The sequence below is a fragment of the Chlamydotis macqueenii genome, chromosome 1 (genome assembly GCF_036417535.1).
Source record: "Chlamydotis macqueenii isolate bChlMac1 chromosome 1, bChlMac1.mat, whole genome shotgun sequence".
Classification (NCBI taxonomy): Eukaryota; Metazoa; Chordata; class Aves; order Otidiformes; family Otididae; genus Chlamydotis; species Chlamydotis macqueenii.
The window spans coordinates 42,817,788-42,843,864 of record NC_141556.1 but is presented as its reverse complement, the minus strand read 5'-3'; the positions used below and the strand labels follow the sequence as shown (position 1 = coordinate 42,843,864).

At 38.3% G+C, this 26,077-nt stretch overlaps 1 protein-coding gene across 3 annotated transcripts in view; it reads right to left on the bottom strand.

Moving 5' to 3' along the window:
* Nucleotides 1-26,077, bottom strand: part of SYT1 (synaptotagmin 1) — a 361,419-nt gene that overhangs the window by 274,074 nt on the left and 61,268 nt on the right. Inside the window, exon 1 of one of the 3 annotated variants that reach the window (XM_086749742.1) lies at nucleotides 14,562-14,580. The exons of the other annotated variants lie outside the window; for them this stretch is intronic. The gene's annotated coding sequence lies outside the window, so the exon portion shown is untranslated. Of the gene's footprint in view, nucleotides 1-14,561; nucleotides 14,581-26,077 lie in introns of those variants that run through there. 3 annotated transcript variants of the gene reach the window in all.

The following is a 26,077-nucleotide window of genomic DNA, read 5'->3' as shown; positions in this document are numbered from 1 at the left end:
ATGTGCATGCAAGTCCTTGAAGCTATTGTTCAAATGGAAATTCAGCTTTCAGATCCCAAAATATTTGCCTTCATTTAAATTAGTTTGAGTTATAACATTGGTGACTTACTCCCAGACACATTCACAGACAGTATTTCATATTCTCAGAAGAAACTGTCTGTAACTGAGACAGTTTGCATGACAGTGAACAGAGATGGAAATTAATTTTATCACTGTGATGAACACACTACTTCTTCAATCAAAATCCATTTGCATGTTTTGGTGGAACAGGAACAGATGCAGGGGAATTAGAAAATAAATATTTTTTCAATCTCACTCTGTCCTGTTTTTCCACATTCAGCACAGAGCTGTACTGTGTTTTATTGAAAATAAAAGGTAGGCTTTGGGCAGAATGACAGTCACTGCTAAAGTCACACATTGAGAGCTAGTTTCACAACAATCTTCTCTAGAGCACAAAATAACAGTATTATTCTTTCCAAGTGAGTTATTTTCTTTGGGGACAATTTACTTTGAGGACATATTGCTTTGCATTTTCATGTGGCTTTTCACTTGTTTTGTGAACTTTGATTGAGAAATGCCCTGACATTTCATTGTCTTTATATGCTGTTGCTTTTGATTTGACCTATGAATGATCTCCACTTCCACAAGCTCTCTGCACAAACAGAAAAAGCATAGAAAGCTGTAACCCAAAAGAAGCCTTGAAGTCCTTGCAAGTATAAACAATTAATTGGTATGGGAACCACGGCATGCAAACAGAAGTCCTGTAAATAACTTCGGACTATACAGAAAGTCTTTTTCTCTTTTAAAAGGAGTGCCTTAGCGTAATGTTTCACTGCAGTTGCATCAAGCCTGGCATTTATAAGGAATCTTAACAGAACAAGCTTGTTTCTCTTACTCTCCTCATCCCTGGAGAAAACATCAAAGCAACTGGGTGAAGACAGTCTATCGAGGCTATAGCAAGCAATGCTACTTAGATTTAACATACTCAGAAAAGTATCCATGCAATTTCCTAAAAACATCTTCTTTGATAAATTTCAAATAGCTATCAAGTCAAGAAGTACTGAAACAAAGCTACAATGAGCAGTAATAAATTTTCATTGTTGATTGTTGAAACAAATATTTTCTGATGAAGCAGGAACAGTAGCAGTATAACAAATTAATTTCCAAACAGAAACAGAATAGCAGTGAAATGACCTTAGAATATCCCTGAAAAATGTTTGTTCCTTTTCCCCTTAAAACAATAGTTAAACAGATATGTCAATTAGAGGAATGAAGAGGACATTTATTTGCTAATATCTATGAGCACGGTCCATTTTTACTAATTGTCTTTCAAAAAAGAATAATACTGTCTTACCAATGTAATTACTGTACAGGAAATAAAGACTTCCTTAGTAAATATATTTGTATCTGGATATTATTGCTCTCTGCTAATACAATTGTGACATTAATTTATGGCTCCTAAAATCAGGAAAGTAAAAAAAAAAAAAAGGATCTAGAATGCAAGACTGATAGTACAATCACAGATGCTAATGTCAACGTGCTGCCTACATCACTGGTACAGGAGCTTACGAAACGACTAGAGAAGCGATGTGACTGCCTGGTGGAGAATGAATTGTACAAGCATTAACTCAAATGGAACTCGTTAGCTAAAAAGGCACAGTAGACGTTGTATCTACAACCTGAAAAATCACTGTAACTTAGTATATGCAGCTTCTATTGCTTAAGATACTCACATGTAAAAATACAAGAATAGACACTACTGAATGTATAAATCAAAGACAAACCTTACTCCAAAGTGATTTGTGTAGTGGCACACAATGGCAGATGCCACAGCATATTTTTTTACGATGCAAGGCTGCTCAAGATCATCTATGGATAATGAACCATGACAGCTTGGGATTTGATAAAATGCAAGTTGATGGTGAGAGAAGGCAAGGAATACAACTACTATCTGAACAGTCAACAAATGTATATAAACTGTTTTTTTTCTGTCTTTAATGTCAGTATGAAATAAGATAAATTACCACAAAATGATATGTTCACTAATCTAATAGACTTTACATTAGAAACAGCTATTTCTTTAAATGATTGACTATCCCCATTTTATTTCTCGGAAAGCACCATGCATTAAAGCATTTAACAGGGTATGGAAGATAACAGAATCCATGTTTTTTTAAAATACCTTATATGATTGGCATTAACGCAGTTTTCACAGGGAAATCTTGAACGAAGGCTCTATCAGTCAGTTTCTAGTCTCTTCACAGCTCAGGAAAAAATCCCTTTTTTTTTTCTCCCTTTAAGAGAAAGACATTCCATGCAAACATTTGCCTGTACCTGTATTTTCCATCTTTGCCCACAAACAACAGCTGCTTAAAAACTCCTTTAATTATATTTGGTTGGTTCAGTGTCCTTCAGCTGCTGATTGTCAGAAGCTGATTATCCTGAGAGTTAATCAGATTGTTAAGATACACAGAAAAAAAATACATGAACAAGTTTTCTTCATTGTGGACTCATTTGGACTGTTTTCTTAGTGTGCTCCAATATTATATATCTCTGTAGATTTCATCAGTGAGCCAACTACGATGAATTGTAGTGATCTCCCACACATCATACTTTCCTACTGCTGTATTCCACAACGTTCCTTAACTTAGCACGCTCAGTGAATTGTTTTAATACCAAAAAGATGTGGATTTATACCTGCACAGTTTTTCACTTCTTCTATACACAACCAGACAATTTCCAAACAGCTTGGATTAAGGGGCAAAAATGACAGAAGTAAATCCAATCTTTAGATTTGAACAATTTCATAGAACTAGTCAGACTATCCTGTAGGTTATTTACTTTTTTTTTTTTTAAATTCTCAGCTCTTCTACTTTCCTTCTATAGACTCTCCTATTCTGGTAAATTAAGAGAATTCACGTCACTTTTTCCCCACAGCTCTGACTGGAAGCTCCAGTGACAACTGAATGCTTAATGTGCTGGAAGTTGTTTGAACAAGACTGCTAAGAGATCTTTAAGATTTTTATAAATGAAATCCCCGAAACAGGCAAAGACAGGAGTAAAGCTCTATCAACATATTTGTTCTACAGACGGAAGCTGAGGTACACAAAATTAAACAATATGCTGAATGTCACACAAGGAGTCTGGTTTAAGGAACCTTCTCAGCCTTAAATGTCTTGAAGCCTTGCCCAATACCTTAATCATAGACCGTAAAAGCTGTCCTCAGTCCCATACCTTACATGTAGCGCTTCTGATTATTTTCCTTAGTATGAAATACCATCATTATTTCATTTTGCTGGTCTTGGTAACAGTTAAAACAGCAAAAATTCTTAGAAATAAAGGTACCTTTTTTTTTGGAACAACAAAAGCATTGCATAATTCAAAAGTTCATTAAAATATTTTGAATAGTTTGGAAGCTCTCATTTTTTACTACTTAAGTGCTAAGAAATCAATACTGTTAACCACAACAATAAAAAAAAATGGAATTTTCTGTAAATATGGATAACTTAATTTGCTTTCTATTTTTTGGGGGGAATAAAGCTCATATCATCAAGATGCATTGCATTGAATTTACAGTCACCAAAGTCATGGCGCAACAAGAATTTACGCCACCACACAATGTCCCTTTTCTATCAGAAAATAAAAGAAAGGCTAAATCTTTCAAAAGACTCCAGGATCTAAGGTTTTAATGAAATAAATATCAGGAAAAGCTAGCTAAAAATGTTGAGGCTTTCACAGTCAACAATTATTTTGTACCTTGTGGCTGTCCAGATAAAAATATATTTATTTATCGAAGCAACAAAGTAAAATTAAACTCATAAGATGCAAACCACAACATTAATAAAAAAAAAACATTATTGCAATGCAAAGCACTCAAAGTTTAATTCAGTCTCTTTCTGAGGTTTCATGACAGTCTCCGAGTAACTTATTTTTTTTGAGGCGGGAGTCCAGCTTATTCAGTGCCGAAGTTTTTTCTTTTAAAGGAATTTAAAGGATCAACACTTCCTATTCTGTGAATGCTTTATAATTTATATACCATATAGAGTACATTCTTAAAACAGAATTATGATTTTCATGGTGAAATTTTTTCAAGATAAAAAAATCCACTAATTTTTTACACCCAATAATAGATCCTCATTTTCCCCTCTTTTTTTCCTTTACAGCACATAGTATATACTGTATGTTCCTACATACCCAAGCACATTTCCCACTGATTTCCATTTTCCAGCCTTCCTGGCTCACTTCTCAAGCACTCCGAGTTCTCTCCAGCTAGGATTACTGGCTGATGCTAATGGCAGTATCTTGGCAGCTCTACATCTGCTGTCCGGGTATCCAATTCCTTATTAAATCTGTCTTCCCTAGAGCTCCCAGCCAATTCTCACTCTTTTTGTCTGGTCAGTCCCAGTTTCCCACTCCATGTCCAGTTTTTATGTCCCTTTCCATTCTCCAAGTTGATTATTAAGCCACTGCCTTTGCCCACCAAGCCTCAGTCACTCTCTCCTCAGCCCAACACTGACCACTTTTCTCCCATACTGGTACTCTCCTGTACACTAGGGTCCCGGCAGCATCCCAGCTCTCATTGCTGGGGCTAGTTCCTTCCCCTCACACAGAGGAGTTATCAAGAGCCATCACAGGAATCTCTTTTTCTATCTTTTTCGTCTTGCAAACATGTTGCGCCACGCCATGGGAATGCTGCAAGTTTACCACAGTCAGCCTCAGGAGTTTAGAGAAGCGTGAGCGCTTTCAGCAATGACCGCAAATGGAGATTTTACATCTTCGACATTAACACATCTCTCTTTCCTCTGTGAATGCTGATGCTCTTTAAAAGGCTTATGATTTTGCTAATTCTAGTGTATATTCACAGGGATGGCCACAAGCACATTCTGTTCAGAACAGGCAACTTCACTACTAGGCAGAAAAACTAACTCTACCAAAAAGTAAACTTCACAATATGACACTTAGTTTTGTGTCGAGATCTTAATTGTGTTAAAAAATCCTCGTCAGAAGCAAGTATTTCTATGGAGACAGCACTTAGCCTTTGGCAGTCAGGAAAAGATGGATAACGCAATCAATACGGTAAGTTTTGGTATGTTAATAAAGGTAACAGTGAAACGTGATCCATGTTTCAACAAGAATTTTCAGGTTTTCTTAGAGATTTAAAACTTCTTTTTACAAGTCCCTTGGGGAGCCGAATGAACCTCTCTCACTTATTGGATGAACAGTGCATAATACTTTGCGTAATGAAATTAAGCAGCCTGAAATACATGTGAACATGACTAATGAGACCAAATGCAGCAGGAAAACCAAGCAGATGGCTTGAGCGTGCTGGAACAGAGTAGCAAGGAGAGATCTGAATGTTTGGGGGTTTTGCAGGATACATACAGAAACACAAATATAATCTTTGCATTTCAGTATAATACTGCATCTGTCAGCGCTTTGATGATCTATGGATCACAAGTGAGAGCTTGCCAGAATACTAATAGTCTCTGTGGAAAACCTTTATGTGTCTTCCATAGAGATGCAAAAGGCAAAACAAAATGGGGGGTGGGGAGTGTGATTTTTCCTTTCGAATTTTGTGTCTTGCTTTTTTAATTGCATGAAAAGAGGTATTTATTCTCCTCAAGAGGTATTTCCTGGCTGAAGATATCATTCTGTTCTGCATGCAATACACACTGACACTGGCTATTTACATCTGCAAACTTCCAGGATTGCCCGCAGTTATGTTATACAGAGCAAGCAGATTCAAAAAGAAAAAGTATCAATCAGAGCAACTTTACAATGTCATCCTGTTGCCTTCTCTACCACAAATGATTGGGATGAAACGCCTTTGGATGCTTACTTTCTGACAGCTGAGATTTATTTGGTTTTTTTCCACTAGAAACCTCTATTTGATGTTTTTGAAAGAAAGCAGAGACACTACCTGTGATCACAACATAAGGACATCCTGTCAACAAAGTAATTTTAACCAATGTTCAGAAGAAAATTATTTAATTTCTCTGCACCTGTTGCTAAGTTTAATAGTCTGTTCCACTGTTGATGCTAATGCTACAGCTGTAGCCCACCTGCCACATCTTTAACTATTACATACTCCTATTATTTACTGCTGACAGTGCAATTTAGTAGTGCAGAATATTTTTATTACCAACAAAAACTGTAGAGGTTCAAGATTCAGACATTCTTTAATCCCTTCAGCAAATTTTCAAAATGTATCTCCACACCGTGTGCATTGGTTTCCCCTTTTTCAAGTTCAGAATTTTTAGAATTTTAGAAGGATATTGAGCAATTTTATGGAGCATCACTATCCAGCAAAAAAAGAACCGAAAACCACAAAACTCAAAACTTTCTAATTCTAGAAGACAGTAATGATATTTCCTTACTATTTTTTCACTGACTTCCGACTGTATTTTTATCTCCTTTACTAAACAAAAAAAATATTTATTTCAGTCTAAAGCATATTAAAGTTATCTCCACTCTGCAACAACCACAGGCATCTCTAAAAACCTGGCATCTGTAGACAAGTAAGATCTTTCAGTCAGCCTTGACCTGAATTTATCAAGTGACATATGTAGAGATTTGGATGATCTCTTCATTTTACTGCAGATGATTCTTAATTACACTGCAACACTATTTTTAAGCTTCAACTCAAGAAATGTTATAAAGTGTTTGCTACATGAGAAATGACCTTAAATGAGAACTGCAACACAGAGACATCATTCCAGCCTGTGTTACTTCTCTCAGGTCTCCCTCTGACCTTCCGTTTTAAACCTCGGCCGCTACGCAAACTATCAGCAAAATCCAGCTTATATCACTATCCTTGTAGCTTTCTAAATAACTTGTGTTAAACATTTGTACCTATCACAGTCCTAATAAAAACATGGGGTTTTATGATCTCAGTGCATTTTATTGCTGATCAAATGGGGTCTGCAAACATCCTGGTAACCTTCTCTACCAATCTGTGTATGGGTTATCGTACAGAGCACGTATGCGATAGAGTTTTGTGAGGAAAAGTATCAACCGACAATTTCTATCTTGTCACTGTGGTAGAAATTATATTCTCCTTCTGTGAAGCTGTTTGTAAATAAATTCAGTTGTAAAGCTGTGTTTATGTGCTCCTCTGCAATAATTTGTATCAAAACAGAGGGCTCAAACTGTACTTTTATGCCATTTTAGAGTTCAGTATATTCTATACTCTTGTATATAGGAAAACAATTAACCATAAAGGAAGCTGGCAGGAGCAAAGTGCAAAACAAACAAAAGAAGGTGGTTCTTCATCCAGTAGGTGGAAGATCCATAAAACTCTCAGAAACATATTAAGAGGTACGAAATAGTTTTAAAAGTTTACATGGAAACTGAATACTTGGAGGAGAGATTCATTAAAACCCAGACAAACCATACAAGGTCCAGGAAATCCCTTGAGCTGAAAAAGTTGGAGACTGGGAATTTTCAAGAAATGTGTGATCTATTCTCACCCTATTCCTCTCTTCTCTGGAAATCTGCTATAGCTTGTGGGAGACAGGATGCTGGACTCTATAGCTCCGGGCTATAAGAATTCCTGGTCTAAATTCTTGGGACCTTTCTTCTGTTCTAACAAGAGATGCTCTGAATTTGACCTATAATTTTGCCTAAGCAAAGGCAAGGAAAAAGATGCCTTCATATTCCAGGAATTTGTCAAAATCACTGCATGACACACCTGCACCACCCATTGATCCTTAGAATTGCATGTGAGTCCATTTCTACTGAACAAGTTTGTATGACTTAGTCTTGGTATGTCCATGATAATAATTCTATTAGTAGTAGTGCAACTGCACCTAGAATACACATACTTAGTCATCTAGAAAAATACAAGATTCAAAAAACATGAATGATCAAGTTTCACACTATACACGTGAAATGTATTTGAACCTTTCAAAGAGTTAGTACTTTGGGATTAAAATCTGCCAGATCTGCCAGATCATTTCAAAATACCTTTCCTGTTACTCAGAATGGTGTAGGAAAAAGGTAATAACAACAATAATATCAAATTTATATCGTCACATGGCGTGTGCTCACGTAAGGTGGAAAAGTGTAAACACAGAATCCAACAGGATGGTCTAAAAACTAGGAAGAACTCCACTTCACCTTACTTGGTAAAGCAAGCGGAGAACATAAAGTGACTGCAGTAGCGAGTCATGTGAACACAAAGACTTATCACCATCTGAGCTGCTAACTGCAATGGAGACAGATTTGTTCTTTTCCTGTATATTGTTTTAGGTGTCCACATGGTAGCACGTAGCTAAATATTCATAAAAAACTGACCTTGGTGACATATGGCCAACATTTTTGAGTTGTCACCCTTCAAGAAAATGAACCTATCCTCACACTGGGCCGTATTCAAGCTCATATGTGTTTTCTAGTATCGCTGTAGGATGTCAGTAGCATTTTTTTTTTTACTTTCCCTTTAGGGATATTTTCCCCTAAGAGAATTTGAACTTAAATTCTCATTCGTATTAAAGTTATATGAATTTAAGGAAGAAAATTCAGATCTCTTTCTCTTCTTATCAAAAGAAGCAAGTAATAAATATATGCAAATACATACTTTAGGTTACACTGGCAAAAGTATCACTTTTATCTTGTTACGTAACTGGCAGAAGCCAAAAAAAGTATCTCAAGTACTGTCCTATCTTAGTGGTCCCTGTGACCAATTCTATGTAACTATTACCCTCCTACTTCCACTTCACTTATGCAAAGATGTTACCTAGTAACATCTTTTGCTTTAGCTACATCTCAGTGATAAACATCTTGCTTTGCTATAAACTTTTTTCCTCCACATCAATTCTGAAGCATGCACTAAAAAAAATGAATAGTTCACTACAGAGTGAACACATCAGTTTTACATGATTTCCTTATACTGAGCCAAGTCCTGTCCTCAAACTCTTATTCTGACCTCTCTTACCAACCCAATTCCATACTGATCAAATCATTTACTTGCTACTAAGGAACAATTTCAGGCTTAAACTAAGAGTGTGACCTTCAATTGATGAAAGGCATCAAACAAAAGATCAATCTGATGGTATAGAACTCACTGCAGAAGGAAACTAAACTAAACGTTTAACTTTTTTTTTTCATGCTACAACTGAAAATAACTCAAACACATAAAACCAATAAGCTGACAAAGAAAGGGTAAGTTTTTGAGGTTCTGTCTTCCAGATCTGTGCATTTGCTCAATTAGCAATTATTTAAGTCAACTGATGTGACCATCTGACAACTTGTAATGCCAAATTAAGAGTTTAATGTTCTTTGCCGATATCCAGCTGATGTACAATGTGCCACTCTGTACCTAGAAAACTCTGCATGTCCTTGTTAAGATGACAAAACAATCTGCACAAAGCTTTGGCAATAGGAGCTCACAGTTTATTGAGATCCTGTACATTATCTCAGGTTGAAATATCTTCAAAACAATAGTTTATTAGCCAATTAGGTTGGAAAGAAGCATTTTCTCCTACAAACAGCTTTGATGAGTTGAGTTACCATTCTTCTCACATAAAGGAAGGGGATAATTGCACTTGCAAAGCATTGTTTCCTAACTGCAACATTTAAAGGGAAGGTTGCCATTTCCTCTGGTAAAGACGTACGAACATAAAAAAATGCTGTAGCCATGAAACCAGAAAAAAAATACAATCAAATTAGAAATCTCAAAAGGCATGAACTTACCACATGCATCCAGGCAGAGCTCTCTCACAGCTAGGGATCAGATGAAGATTTTAATTAGCTCCCTTGAAAATTGGTGTTCTCATTTAGAACGAACGCAAAGTTCATCATCACTTCTTTTTCATCCACTATCCAGGAAGCTTCTTTGTCAGAATACACTCAAGCAATGAAGAGGTGTACACATAAAGCAGTCAAATCACAGTAAGTTATAACAAAGAGTCGTTTAAGAGTAGGAGGGCTCTGCATTTTAAGCTTAGAGTTCCTATTGCCTAGCTGGGCAACACAGCTTAGATAACTAGTATTTACAGTTGCACTTGTTTGAAAACAGGAAAACATGGGAACATCACAGCCAGCTCATAACAGTGAAATCAGGTTTTCAACAGGAATGACATAAATTACAATGCACATGAGATTTTAAAATTAGTTGAGACAAATACACAGAGCAGTTAATTCTGCCTTAGCAGAGGCAAGTGTGCAAGGCCCACATATTTTTTTCAATCTGCTTTTTCTGTTATTAACTTTAATATATATTATATGCATATAGATAAATGAACATTAATGTATTAATATCCAATTCATAATTCCAGACTAGCCAGGATGCGGTAAAGATACTATTTTTAATTATTTTCATTTGCCTTTGAAGTACTACTTTCTTAACTATAAGGAAATGCCTATAAAGCACTTAATAGGAGAGTAAATTAGTCTGAATTGCCTCTGTGTGAGTGTAGGCGAAATGCTGTTTTATAGTCTTCTAGTTTTCACCTTAACTAAACACTCTGAAAGACAACGTGACCTTATTGTAGATACTTCTATTTCTCTCAAGTTTCAAAATGGAAAGTGAAGAAAACAACCAGATACAAATTCACTATTCACTAATTACTGAAGTACCAAAAGTAAGTTCATACTCATTGGTATAGTCCCCATGCGATGAGCAAAATGTCAGGATCAATGGTTCCATAAGCCTTCAAGCCATTACTTCGAAAATATCACTCAAAAAAATAAATTAAAAACACAGGAAAAGTCTACTTAGTTTTCTAAGGATTTCCTGAGATTTGTCAATACTAGGTGATCAAGCTTAAATGGTGTGAAGTAATCTGTGTCACAAAAACAAGTGTTTTCTGAGAACCTCCAACAGAATATTAAGTAATACAGAAGATCTTATTAGAGAAGTAATAACACAGTGCCACATAAACTTTAAAAAACCAGCTTATCAGACAATATTTGTGTCAATGTTATTCTTTTTTTTCCTTTTGTTTTCAATTTTCAACCAAATATTTTTATTTTAATTACAGATAAACCGACACTACCACTTCATTTCTAGCTGGCAGCTTTTTGGCCATCTCTAAACAGTAGATTCAGAAGGACTCTCAAGTTTCAGTTATTGTGGTGGCCTGACCCAGGCCAAAGCCTAAGCATGGGTCTGCCACTCAGTCACCCCACTTCCCTGCACGGAGGAGGGAATTTGAAGCACAAAAGCAAGACAAACTCATGGACTGAGATAAAGGCAATTCAATAAGGGAAGGAAAACAAGGAAGAATACAGAAGTGAAGCAAAGGCAATCACTCCCTACCTCCCACCAGTAGCCCAGTGCTCACGCAGCCTCCAAGAGATGACGACTTTGGAAAGACTACTCTCCAGTTTTTATTGCTGAGCGTGACATCTTAAGGCACAGAATACCGTGCTGGTCAATTTGGGTCAGCTGTCTTGGCCGTGTCCCCTCCCAGCCCCTTGCCCACCCCCGGCCTACTTGCTGAGGACAGAGTAAGAGAAGGCCTTGACACTGTGCCAACACTGTTCATCAGCAGCTAAAACACTGGTGTGTTATCAACACTGTTTTAGTCACTAATCTAAATCAGCACCATATGATCTACAATGAAGAAAGTTAGTTCCAACCCTGTCAGACTCAATACAGATAAGCATCACAGTTCACGTCTGGGTTTGCCCACAATGATCTCTCTCCATTTTCTTTCTCCTATCATCTACACCCTTGTTTCCAGGCACATTGACAAACAAGCAACCAGCATCCTCAAAAGCACCAGTCATGCAGTCTAGATGTAGCCATTGAGGTCATAGTCCTCAAACTAGATGTCACCTACACTGCCACCAGTCTCATTTCCATCCCTTTGACATTCCACTCTCCAAATTCTAGCACAAGAAAAATTACTTAACTGTCTCTGCTCCAGGTGGTAAGTTACAAACACCTCATGCCCATAACTGTATCACTACCCTTCTTCATCTCTTCTTTTTCGGTCCTTCTACTTTCTCCGATTTCTTCTCCTTCATTTACAGCCTGTCAAAGCTTGTCCAGTTCTTGACAATCTCATTCTTGGTGTATTCGACATTTCTCAGCTTCACTCTACTCTATACATTTCTTCAATTTCTCTAAAAAATCCAACTAGCACCTAGTCCACTAAGGAACTACTCTGCCATATTCTCTATTGGTGTTTCCAAGCAATTTTGTGCTTGAATGGGAGTCCTCCAGGTAAGAGCTTAATAGTGGCCCTTATTAATACAAACACAACTTCTAAAGTTTGTGATAATACGTATGTAAAAAGAAGTGGAAAGATGATTAAATAAATAATTCTGATTTTCCTACCATTTCAAAGTTTACTTCAGGAATATTATAATACGGCCCAAACAATACTTGAAGGAAAACTTGATTTCCAGTATAAATGGTATATTGCATTGCATTCAAGAAAACAGAAGGTTGACTCACTGCAATGTTGTCAGTCTATATTGAACTGAAACAAATTGAAGAAGTAATTCATAATACAATAGCATTTTCAGCAGTTGCACATGCTGTCCGGGCTATTTAAATACCCCATAAATAACTGCTCCAAAAGGCACAATTGACAGTGTGCACAGACTGGATGATGAACCATCAGGTAGTTTAAGTAAAATTTTGCTTGATTAACTGTTTTGTTTTTAAACCACCTGCACCGTATTGTCTGATGTATCAGGACAGATCAAATTGTTCTCAGCCTTTTTCTGAAAACCAGACAAGCTTACAAATGATAAGTTTTATTGTATTATAAAATTGGTGCCAAACTGAAGAGCTTTGCATTGTATGATTCCAATTATCTATTTTTTGGCCAAGGATTTAATATCAGCCATTGTTATAGATGAAACTAATTCAGATTCATCAGACCTCTAATAGCTTTGTGTCATATGGAAGTAATTTTACTTTTTGTCTCCCTATCTTCAAAATACGTTTATTAGTCCTCTTCAAATGTGATTTCTCAGTTGATTTTTTTTTTTTTTTGGTCAGCTGGCAACCAAGCAGATTACAGCCAGAATATTTTCAGACTCGGGCATAAAAGCACAGAGACCATTGATCTGAGTCAAAGCATACCCGACTTCTATCATTGTAAATGTTGCCAACCTATGCACTTCTTTGTTTAGACCAGTGGATGAGGTATTTAGAAGCCTAAAGATGCACAACAGCACCTAATGGAGTTTATAAGAGCATCTAAATGAGTAAGCACCCTATTTCCATGGACTTTCATGGGACTCAGGCACCTGTTATGCTTAGTCACTTCAGTAAAACCTACTCCATGTTTCCCTTTAGTTTTGGTCACCTCCAAATACCTCTAAACAATATCCTAAATAACGTCAATCAGAAATCTCTTTTTCCAAAAGGTAATCATCAAAATTTAACATTCAGAGCAATACAGCAAACCTTAAAATCAAGGTATTAAAAAATCTACTAGCTCTATATTTTGGCCAAAATAACATCTTAGGTAACGGAATCAGCTTCATCGTCAGGTTCTGTAATTGGAAGGTTACTCTTTCTGGCATATATAGAGTTTTAGGACACTACCTTTATACAATATATTACTATATAATGTTTACAGTATACCAAGTTTTGCCCTCATCTTCATGTAATTTCAGTTTTTGGCTCAATCTTAATTAAGAATTACAAACGAACCATACAGAAGATTATTTTTTGTAGTGGCAGTATCGTAGATTTATGTCATTGCTGACATAAAACAGCAGTAATGAACTTGCTAACCACTTGGTTTCACATGTTCTTTTAAGGAACTAAGGACCTAAAATAACATTTTTTTAACGGCTCCTCTAATTGCTGGTGGGTTGATTTTTAGGAAGAGGAGGACAGGGAGGAGGGAATTGGTTACTTCATCTCATGCATATTTATGGGATCCCAGATCCTTCTCTGTCACATTTTCCCCAGGTAATTCATACCCATTCCTTTCTCAGCTGAATCCTGAGGTTCAGTTGAAACCAGAATCTCAGTGCGCTGGGAACTGTGCAAATGTGCAGTTAAAAGACAGAAAAACATTGTAGCAAAAAACCAAAGAGTTTAAACATGCCACGGACATATTGGCATTGAAGAGTCAGGACACAGTACTCGGTTACTTTCAGAAACTGGCACATACAAGTGTGGGACAAGTATGGTAAAAGAAGTCCCACTTCTGTTGGAAAATCTACTATAATCCCTGTCCTGCAGAAACAAATCAGTAAGAATTTTAGAAGAGAGAATGCAAGCCATAAACTGCTATCTGAATGAAGGTGTAAAGACAAAACATAAAGAACACCTGTGAAAAAAATGCACTCGTTCTTAGCATTGGGAGAAGCTTAAGAAGACGACTCCTTTATACCTGGAAAGGAAGCAAAACATGAGTCTTCCAATAAGCATATGCAGCTTTTTCTTAATTTACTCCTCAGAATGGTATTTCAAGAAATACTATTCATTGATACATTAAAATTCTGGTTTTGGAAGATTAGCAGAAAAGAATAATATTTCAATTTTTGCTGCATGTTACTTAGAATTGGTTTTTGGTATTATATTCTTTATATACTACAACAGCATGCAAAACTATATTCCATTCAAACGTCACATCCGAACAACTCACCTCCAAGCCTATTTTAAGGCATGCGTACTAGCACGTCAAATGGGATGAGCCTGGAACAAAGAGAAGCAAGGCCAAGCCTGCTACTATTTCAGGCTGTCTCCTGTGGAGAATTTAGGTGTCAGTTATGAACAGCATATAAATGCTTTATATTTTGCACAATTGCTATTGATTAATTATGACCTACATCAGCATTCAAACAACCTCAGCAGTGAGACCCTGTAAGACTGTAGACAGTCATTTCAGGTAAATTACTGGCGTGATCCTACAGAATGCCAGTAAATAAAGAGATCATCTCACCACAATAATTACCAAGGCAGTAGAAAAATAAACAAACAAAACAGCCTAGCAGGGACATATTAACTAGTCACAATGTCATGTTTGTGTAGAGCTTATTTTTAAATGTATCCGTTCGAAAACATCGAACCCTTCTGCTACGGCTATCCTAACATACACCATTCAACTCATGAAAATAAGAATTAAAAACTTAAGATCCCACTGCTCTCTTGGATATATCTATATCCATCACTATTTCTACATGCGTTTGTGTATTCTTTGAAACCCATGCTCAGAACAAAACTAATATTATAAGAATCAAAGATCTCAGGGCAGGATGTGCCACCTTCATGTAGGGGCAGAGGACACGGGTGTCCAACGAGCTGTGCTGGAGAAGAGGGCAGCATGCTGCCATGTAAAGCTTTTTGCAGCAGGTAATACTGGAAGCTTTCCTAGAGCCATGACTGAAACTAGAGTAAGCTTTACTCTGACTAACAAATTGCTGACAGGAACTAAAAATGACCCAATTATTTCTGGGAAAAAAAAAAAAAGCTCTTAATTGAAAGGTGAAATATATAGATGGGAGGAGGAAAAGAGCAAAATGATCGTGTAAGAAAATTCAATAGCATTTTTTACTTGAAAATAAGAAAATTTAATACCAATATTGCTGTTCAATGAAAGAATACAATAAAACAAGCTATTGTAATTGTTTTTAACAAGTTTTTTTTTTTATAAATAGCACTTATGTTTTAATTACACTGTTAAAGCTGTGCAAAGATAATTCATTTCATTAGATACTGCTTCTTTACAACCATTCTCAATTTTACTCATTAAACTGGCGTGCCATTGAGATAAAGGAGTACTTTTATCCTATTCCTTTAAATCACTTAAACATCTATATAATTCCTTAGCACTGATTTAACTACTGATATAGTAGAAAATGTAGTCAGCTAAGCATCTTCATCCCTTTCTAATCTAATAACTCCCTTGATTTATGAGAGAATAGATTTGTGTAAGAGTCCCATATAGACCCATATAACTATAAATCTGCCTATTACCATAACAGAATTCCTTACCTGCTGTTACTGTTCCTCCGGGAACTTATTTGTTGTGCGAGGTTTTTTTCCCCCATATAGCTTAACTAACCCTGAGAAGGATTCTTAAATACTTAAAATCATGAGAGCAAAAAATCACTGACAGGGAATACATTCTCCTATTGAATATAATGTTATAATACATAATATATATCATATATGATACAGCATATGTGATATATAATACTGTTCTGGTTTTGTTAGTGAGGGGGGGCCTAAGGTGGTAGCTTCTGTAGGAAACTGCTAGAAGTCGCTCCCCTTTGTTCAGGGGACTCGGCCGGGCCTAGGGCGGACCTGCTGCTGGCCAAGGCCGAGCTGATTGGTAGCAGAATGTCCCGTGATAACGCCTCTGCGATAACGTATTTAAGTAGGGGAAAACAGGAAAAAGAGGAGGAGAAGATGTGAAGCAGCTGAGCAGGGGGCAGAGAGGGGGAGGCGCGAGCCTCATGGGCCTTGCAGGCCTCACCCTCTGGCCTCCTGCCGGGCAGCCGACTGGGCCCAACTCGGCCCGGCCTGGCTGCAAGAAGTGGAGAGGAGATGAGAAGTGAATGAGATGTAAAAAGGATCCTGAGAGGCGTCTGCCAGCCTGTTGTGAGGAACAGCTGCAGACGCCAAGGTCAGTGAAGAAGGAGGGGGAGGAGTAATACGGCTTCTGGCCAAGATTCCTCTGCAACTCGTGGTGAAGACCATGGTGGAGCGGGTTGTCCCCCTGCAGCCCACGGAGGTCCACGGAGGGGCAGAGATCCACCTGCAGCCCGTGGAGGACCCCACGCCGGAGCAGGTGGAGGCCTGAAGGAGGCTGTGGCCCGTGGAGGGCCTGCTGGGACAGCTGTTCTAGAGGGACTGCACCCCGTGGAAGAGATGACCCACGCCGGAGCAGTTTCACGAAGGACTGTGGCCCGTGGGAGGGACCCCACGTTGGAGCAGAGGAGGAATGCGAGGAGTTCTTCCCCCGACGATGATACAGCGGCGTAAAACAACGCGTGATGAACTGACCGCGACCCCCATTCCCTTTTCCCCCCCCGTGCTGCTCGGGAGGGGAAGGTGGTAGAGATAATGTTAAGCTCGGGAAGAGGGAGGGGTGGGGGGAGGTTATCTTGTTCCCTGTCTCATTCTCCTGCTAATTTTAGAAATAAATGAATAGTTTTCCCCAAGTCGAGTCTGTTTTGCCCGTGACGGTAACTTTAAGGATTTCTCCCCGTCCTTATCTCAAACCCTGAGCCGTTTTTCTTATATCATCTCCCCCTGTTCTCTCGGAGGGTGGGGGGAGCGAGAGAGAGACTGCGTAGTCTGGTCCCGATCGGGGCTGAACTACGACAAATACATAAAAATAAAAGCTCTCTAATAACAGAGGCTGTGGCACCATATTTCATAGCCTTCATTGGTTATTTTTTGTTACACATGAAACTTCCTGAGGAAGAGTGAGCTGAGAATAAAACCAAAGTTTACAAGGAATAGAGTCACATTTCCTGAGTCCTCTCAATAGTGCAGAGGCCACTAAAATTGCAAAAATCCAAACAGTGGCTCATTACTCTAATTTTAGAGCCTCAGCCCATAGTGTCTGCAAAGAATAGTACTTATTAAAGCAGTCACTAGTACTACTAACCTGGCTAAACCCTATTAAGCACAAAGGCTACAGAAATGAGCTGTTTAACTCTGGCTATGATCAAAACTGACATAATAGTTACGCATTCTTTAAAATCTATTTTCTGGGACTTGTACCCCCTTTCACTCTTATATTAATCTGCTGTCTCATGTCTTAAACTGGAATCATAAGCCATTGCTCTTTGTCATTGCATACGCTGAACACCCCACATGAGGGATCTACAATTCTTCACCAGGTGTTGCAGTAGTCCCATAGCAGAAGCTGATGGGAGCTTCATCAGATGCACTAACAAGCACAAGAGTTCAGCTTCTGTTTTAAAGTTGTCATCCACTTATTTCCCAAAATGAAGGATGCTTGCTACTGTCTGTAAGATTAGACTCTCGGTTTCATTAAAATTTACTGAACTGTTTTCTACTACTCAAGAAGACACAGAAGTGTCTCACCTCAGTAACTGCCTAGTAGCAATATGTCTATTACAGCTCCTTCATTTTTGCTTGGAGGAATGAGCTGGTACTTCAAACGGGATAAAGAGGCACAGTGATGGATTGGTTACGGTACGCAGTCCTAAGCAAGTTAAGGACTGCTCTAAGTTACACCACATTCCCAGCCACAACAAGGAGCCTGCAGAGCTTTGTGAAAGCTTGCCCTTCTCTGTTCTAAAATATATGCCCACATCTTGCCCTGTTATTCAACAGAAATTTGGTAAATGCATGCACACACACACTCACCCAAATGAGCGGTGATGCAGCCCTCAGCAACCCAAATGATCCATGACACTTTCATGATCCCTTTCTTGGTCATGCAGATGTAATCAAACATTATTCCCTAGACTTCTGTATCTGGGGATTGTTACTGGTATCACCAATATCTTAGTTCAGGCACCAGGCTGCAATTAAATCAAGACCATATTGCTTTACATACCATTAAATAATTAAAAGAAAATAAGCCATACATAGCTAAAAGAAAAAAAAAAAAAGAAATAGAAAGGAAACCTCAAAAGAAACCCTATGATCTCTTGAGATATGCAGTTCTGGGCTTTGCTCTGTATTATTAAATTAATATACTGAAGAGTTCTAACACTGTATGATTACAGCATCTATTACCAAAATCCATGCAAAAGGAGCCAGAATTTTTCTTAGTACAGAACTCTACCAGCAACTAAACTATTTTTTTTTTTGAAACAGCAAACTGAATTACACTAGTGACCCAGCATCTGGCAAGTAACGCAACACATTATGGAGTATCTGAATTATTCATGAGCTTGAAAAATACTGTACTTCTTCCAAAAAGCAGAAAAGATCGCCACTAAAAATCATATCTTGCAGACAAAGGAGGTCAAGAAAGTTAGCAGAAGTTTCCCTAATGTTTTTGGTGGGTAAACAAATGAAAAAACTACATACAGATTAAACTTTGACCTTTCAAATTTTTTTTTCCTTTCAAACTTTTTCACTTAACCCAAAAATAGCCAGAATCATACACTGCCACTTTCTGCTTTCAGATGAATAAATTATTTCCATGTATTAGTACACTGTATTACTTAGTATTAGTCTTCTATTTATAGTCTTCTAGCTGTGTTAGCCTCCAGTGAGCACACATCTTTCTCCTCCAGGCTCAAAACCTTTTTCCTCTTCCTTTTTTCACCTTGCCTTTTCACCTTGCTGTAAGTGGGAAATCTCAGCTGTCACTCTTCTCATAGCCGAGAACTCGGTTCTGCTCCACTGAAACACCTAAACCCCGTGACCTGCCCGGCTCTCACTTCTTCTTCACTGTCCATGCCTTGCTCAGAGCTTTTTTTCTTTTCCTCTCTTCTCTTCCTGCATAAGTTTCTGCTCTCTAACTAATAAAATTTCATTCTGGAGTGCTTGTTTCTTCCTTATTGATCTCACACATTCAACTGTCTTTGGGGAACAGTCTCCCAACTACCGTCCGACTGCATTTTCCATTTTCTCCTTTCAGTCTATCTAAACCCCCCTTAACGTGAACACTAACTAACCAACAAAAGAGAAGCCTATGCCATCTTTCAACACAGACCATCATACAAAGTTTTACACCTATTCTTTCATTTTATTTGCACAGGTTAGGTTAAGACCTCAGGAAAAACATTATGCTGCTCCTTTGAATATCTGCCTAACCCTATGTGTATACGCAGTGTATTATAAGTAAAAAGTTGCTTCAAAGTTTGTGTATGGATGTAAGGAGAAAAATTCAGAGGCTCCTGCTGTCTGATTTAAGTATATTTTATTACTCAAAAATATTTGTTCTTTGCATACACACACACACATATACATGCAGGTGGAATTAGCAATGAATAAATACACTAATCTTGTTTCCATTATAGCTGAAGCAGATGAAGATAAAAAGTCTTTTAAGTACAAAAGAATAGTAAAAGATTTTGTCGTGGTTTTGTTTAGTAGGGGGGGGCCTAAGGTGGTAGCTTCTGTAGGAAACTGCTAGAAGTCGCTCCCCTTTGTTCAGGGGACTTGGCCAGGCCTAGGGCGGACCTGCTGCTGGCCAAGGCCGAGCTGATTGGTAGCAGAATGTCTCGTGATAACGCCTCTGCGATAACGTATTTAAGAATGGGAAAACAGAAAAAAAAAGAGAGGAGAGAAGATGTGAAGGAGCTGAGCGGGGCAGAGGCGCAGAGGGGGAGGCGCAGGCCTCATGGGCCTTGCAGGCCTCACCCTCTGGCCTCTCGCCAGGCAGCCGATTGGGCCCGACTTGGTCCGGCCCAGCTGCAAGAAGTGGAAAGGAGATGAGAAGTGAATAAGATGTAAAAAAGAGATACTGGCAGCATACGAAGGAGTTCGAGCTGCTTCAGAAGTGATTGGTACTGAAGCACAGCTCCTCCTGGCAAAAGCAGTGCCACGACAGATTTTTCACCTATATGAATAAAAGATAAACAAGAAAAATGAGAAAGGGATCACAATGAAGTAAGAACAGTGCTGAATTTAGGATTATGCTGAAAATATTGAATGCAGGGACGAAGATAAAATGGATAACAGGAGTGAAAATTAGACATTACTGTTATGTTAATTACATAGCTCAGAAGAAAAGCTCAAGAAGATTAAATTGAGGGTTACAGGACAGCCTCCAGCCCAAATTCTGAAAGAACAGCAACATGATATTTCAGGTAACAAGATCCCACCTTGTCCTATAGACACAGGAGAAAGTAGAACAGCATAGAGCAGCAGAGTAGGAGAGGAGAAAGCAATCTGAGCAACAGATGGCCAATAAGCCCGATTTCAATAAACTAATCAATAATGTGTATGTTTTTAGAGGACATTTTCAGAGAAAGTATATTTAAAGACAGGCAGGTCAAGGGAGGATGAGAAGGTCAATCACACCACATCGTTTCAATAGCTTCCTTCAAGGTTCTGGGGTTTATAAAACATTGGTAATGTGAGAGACCTCCCATATCTGAAGTTCAGAAAAGCACTTAAATACGGCGCCACATGGGAAATCATGACTCAGTCTAAAAGAAACTAGGATTAATATCAGAAATATTAGGTCAATAAGAAACTAACGAAAGTGCTTAGTGTTAAAAAGTTTGAGGCTAGAGGGAAGCTATTAAAAGAGTTCCTCAATGATTAGTCTTGGGAGAAATCTTGTTATTTTCATAATTACCTTGGCCAAAGTATCAGTGCTATACTGGTGAAATCTTATGATAATTCATTTTTGGGGAGATAATAAATACTGAGAAGCATTAGGACACCCTTACGCAAAGAACTTGATGACCCTGAGAACATGAATATTATATAAAAATCTATCACACATATGGCACAGCTATCCTCCAAAGGACTAATGACAACATTCCTTCCATAAGCCAGAAATCCATAAGTTAAAAATGATTGAGGTGAAAAAGGAGCAGTCATAGGACTTAAGTATGAGTTGTTAGTGTTATATGGACAATGGAACTCTAAGCTGCATGAAACAAGATTTTTTAGGAAAAGAAAATACAGATGCTATTGTACAAGATATGGGGGAAATCTAATCATCAACATCTCTAATGCGCCACAGAATCCTGTTCACTCATGTTAAAGAATGATAAGCTTAAATTGGAAGAGGTGCAGAAAAGAGATGCCAACATGATCAGAGAAATGGAAAGTCTCTCTGACAAAAAGATACTAAAAGTGTGTAAGCATATCTGGTCTGGTGAGATGGAAGCTGAGAGAAAGTATGCCAGGGAACTGAACAGTGAAGGAGAAAAGTAAAACTATTCAGCCTAGGGGCCACAGCTGGCACAGGAAAGAACAGATATAAGATGGTCATGAATAAAGTTAGGCTGTAAATTAACAAATTAAAAAAAGGTCTAAACATTAGAACAATGACAATCTGGAACAGCCTGGGAACAGAAGAAATGGATGCAGCTCCCATCCCCTCCCCAGACTAACAAGTAGCTGCGTCATGCTTTACAGGCTCACAAGGTGGATCAGTATAAAGTGCTACCTGAAAAAATAAGGAGCTGGAGTTGGCACCTGAGGAGATCCCTACTCATCTTATGTTTCCAAATTCCTTAAACAGCAACTAGCATTTTTCAAGAGTAGCTATATCTGTTTACAGAATCATACACTGTTTTTCCATAGACTAAATGTGCTAATTAAAACAATCTATTTAACTTTTTCAGGAACTCACTATTGCATGCCCTTGAGACATTTGTGATCTTTCCACTTCAGCTACATTTTATTACTGATCTGTTAAGTGACATTTTCATATACTTGAATATCAACTCTGCTTTAAATAAAGCAAAATACATAGGAAAAAGACCATGAAGAATTCCATTTCTCAGATCATAAATCTGTAACTTATCCTCTTCTTAATACATACCCATTCCTACTTGTTTAAAGATATAATAATTTTGTAGTAATAATAATTTTGCTTTGTTTTTTACATAACTATTCAGACATGGCATAAAAAGATGCTGTTAGTTGATGCAGTCTGAATGAACAGAGGGATAAAAGAGCTTTCGTAACACCACTGCCTATCAGTGCCGCTCTTTCATTAACAGCCACTTTCCAGAACACGCACACACATGCGATTTATTCCTAAGAAGGCAAGAACTGACAAAAGTCAAGTATTTATTTTTTGAAAAGAAAGAGTCTAATGTAACCAGATACATGAATTTAGACAGTTCAATTATCACAGACCCTTGTGAAGGGATATTTAAAGAGCAGTAACCTTTTCATTTGTCTGAACAGAAATGACTGAGGAGCAAGGAGAAGTAAGTGTCAGCAAGGCCTTGGCAGTCTTTTCTTTTATGATAAGGTCAAGACTCTTTACCGGACCAAATGAAGAGCCAAGAACTGGCTGGGAAAGCCATAGCAGGAGATGCTCGATAAGGAATTTCCAGAGCTAAGTTACTAATACTGCTGTTGACTGAACAGCATCTTGGCTAACTGTCCCCAGCTCAGCAGCTGGGTCGTTACAGAACAGTACACTTTCCCACCCTGTATGTTTTGCACTGCCATATTGCTGGAGCATTTACCAGCTCGTGCTGCTCACAGCTCCAGGCACCTGACGGAAAGGGTTGTAAACTGCTCCCAAAGTTAGTCTGTAAGTTCATACACTATCATGAGACATCATTCTTTTAAGTTAATTGCATACTTCTCAGCACAAGCTCATCCCTGAGATTCAACTGCCTATTGCAACAGTTGCTTCTTTTAAGCTATTTAAACTTTATTTTAAATAAATCCATAATAAACCAACTACATCAAAACCAAATAGATGATGAGAAAATATACCATTGCCAGCAGTGATAGTTAAAGCTTGTTTTGACCCTATCATAATGTAAGTGAGGAAATAACAATAGCAACATCAGAGATCCACTATTTGACACAAATACAAAAGAATGAACAACTACGTACAAAGGATTTCATTCAGAAAACATCTATCTGGTTGACTATACGCAAGTACACTCTGTTTCCAATACTGCACTGCAACAAACAGGTACTCAAACTTGTGCCTCTGTTACTAGTATGTCAGTTATATCCGAATACCTCCCGATTGCAGTGGAGTTACACAGGGTTTATACATGTTAAGGGATAAAAGAATACAGCTCGGTGCCTTCAGCTCAACCTGCTCTGAATAAAATGTTCGCCCTCTTTTACCACAAAACTTGCAAAAATCATTTGGACTTGGCTTAAAGATGCATCCATCCTAGAGAGCTTCATGTAGGTCTGGGATGCGTGTGCAGAGTTTAATGAAAGACATTCTGCTCTAGCAGGGTTCAAGGACACATATTAACAGCTACACCACGGTCACCGTGCTACCTGCGCAGGGGGAGCTATAAATGCCTCTCTTTACACTGAATTGGCTTCATTTCTCCTACTGAAGATACAGTCTGCTCCGTGCCCACTGACTTAAGTGGTGTCATGGGATATGTTGCTGCGCTTTTGCACCATCTGAGTGAAAAACCTACCACCGTGCCCAATTTCTCTCCCACTCTTGGGCTTTTCTGCACCAGTCTAGACAGAATCTGATAAACTACAGTTTTCTGGAGCTCATTTGAGAGCTGAAAAGTGCAGACTGTATATTTAAAACATGGAGCCCTCCAGAATCTACTTTCTCTTCATTCATTTTTTTTTAGTATTTGCTCTGAACACTACCTTCAAGGTAATTCACATCTCATCACTAGCCATCTTGAATAAGCTGGCCTGGAACTGCAATAGATGACTTTGATCCTAGATCCCTAGAAATACAGAATGATTAAAAAAAAAATCACTTTGATAACTGAACCCCAAATTTACATTTAAGTTAGATATTACTTGAAAAAATAACTATCTCATGTTACTCTAAAACTATTAAAATGTTCAGTTTTAGAGCTTGCCTTCTTTTATGTAGCTCTTGAGCACTGACTTTGACCAATGCTCAGCTATTCTATTTATTAAAATTTGCCATTTCATCTGCAAAATTTGTACTTGTTTAGTATTGTAGTTTCATCAAGGTCTCTTAAATAAGGTTAAAAAAGGTATTGGATAAATACAATCACAATATGCTGCTCAGTGATTTCCCCAGATACCCTTAAATCGGTATTGCTGAGCAAAACGACTGGAGAACAGCATTTAATTCTGTTGTCACTTAAGTGTTCTCTCTTATTTCTGGCACTTTCTAATCAGCTAATTGGTTTTGTCCTTGCTGAGCTCTGCAAAAGCAGCCTACATAGCAAACTATACAAAGAGAGCAGCTGCTTGCATAATGTTGCTGTACATTGCTTCACCTCCTGAACGAGATTTATCTCGCTGATCCAATCTGTCACAGGATTCGGGGGCAAAAAAACCAAAATATAATTTTTTTTGTTGTTTACTAAGAAAGATGTGTAAATCACAAATGTAGAACAAATTCCAGTGAGTGTGAAAACACTGCAAATGTGTTGAGTATTCACATTTTTCTTAGGATGGTGGGAAACTAATTTGTTTCTTTCCTGGGCCCGTTAAATAGATTATGTTGTTATCTCAGGTGACATGTCAGCAGAAAGCGAACACGCGGTAGAGGCAGTACACAATACTAATGAAACACTCCAGAGGCAAATCTGGTATACACTGTCACTAATTCAAAGTTTATGGTAGGCTTTCTTATCAGTGAAGCCACCTTTTCCAATTTCTCTTTCTCTACTGCCTTTATCCATATTAAGCTCAAAGGAACAAGAAAGCTCTCGGACATGGCTTGCTGAATATTGGCATGATTAATACCTGCTCCCTGACAGCTGGTTGAATTGAGGTGTTCCCTCATTGTAAACAGCCTGGACTGTGTTCACGCTGAGGTTTGGCTTTGGAGGAAGGACTTCTACGCAGAAGGGAATGGCAGGAGAGAGGGGCTGCAAAACCATTCTCTACACTTGCCCTACTTTCTACAACAGCTTTCATGCTGCAAAAGTAGCCTATGTAGTCACTGTCAGGATTACAGCAACAGGGACTTTTAAATAATGCTAATTCTGAATTAGCATCGGGTGCCAACAATTTATTCCATAATAAAACAGTGCCGTTTACTTGCCCATCAAGAGGCAGCTCCAGCTGAAACACAAATGGGCCCCCATTGCTTATGCATGACAGCACAAGTGCCAATAATTAAAACAGTTTTCAAAAGAAAAATCTCTACAACTAATTGCAGGTCTGTGGCCTGAGGGTCACCGAAGATTTCTAAACAAATCTAAATTGTCTTTTTAATGCAGTCATCATAGCATCTCCATGATAAAGGCAAGTTTTGTTGCCATTTCCACAGGAGATTGACAGGAAAAGGTGATGGCATGAGGCTAACAGATAATGTAAGATAGCAGTCCCTGGTATTTATAAGCAAGGGTGCTTTTGTTCACATCTCTGTTCAACCAGGCTGTATCTCCTGCTATTTCTCTTCCAAAAGGCATATCAGTTGCTGGGGTGGATTAATAGGGAAGAGCCCAATGCCAAAAGCAGGTGTTTCATTGACCCCATCCTCTCCTATTGCCTGTAAATGCAAACTGGTTGCCGTTCACTGGCAACTGCAAGTATCTACCCCCACGGCTTCCCTGAAATTTAGCTGGAACCCATGAGTACCTAGGGCAAGGCTTGGAA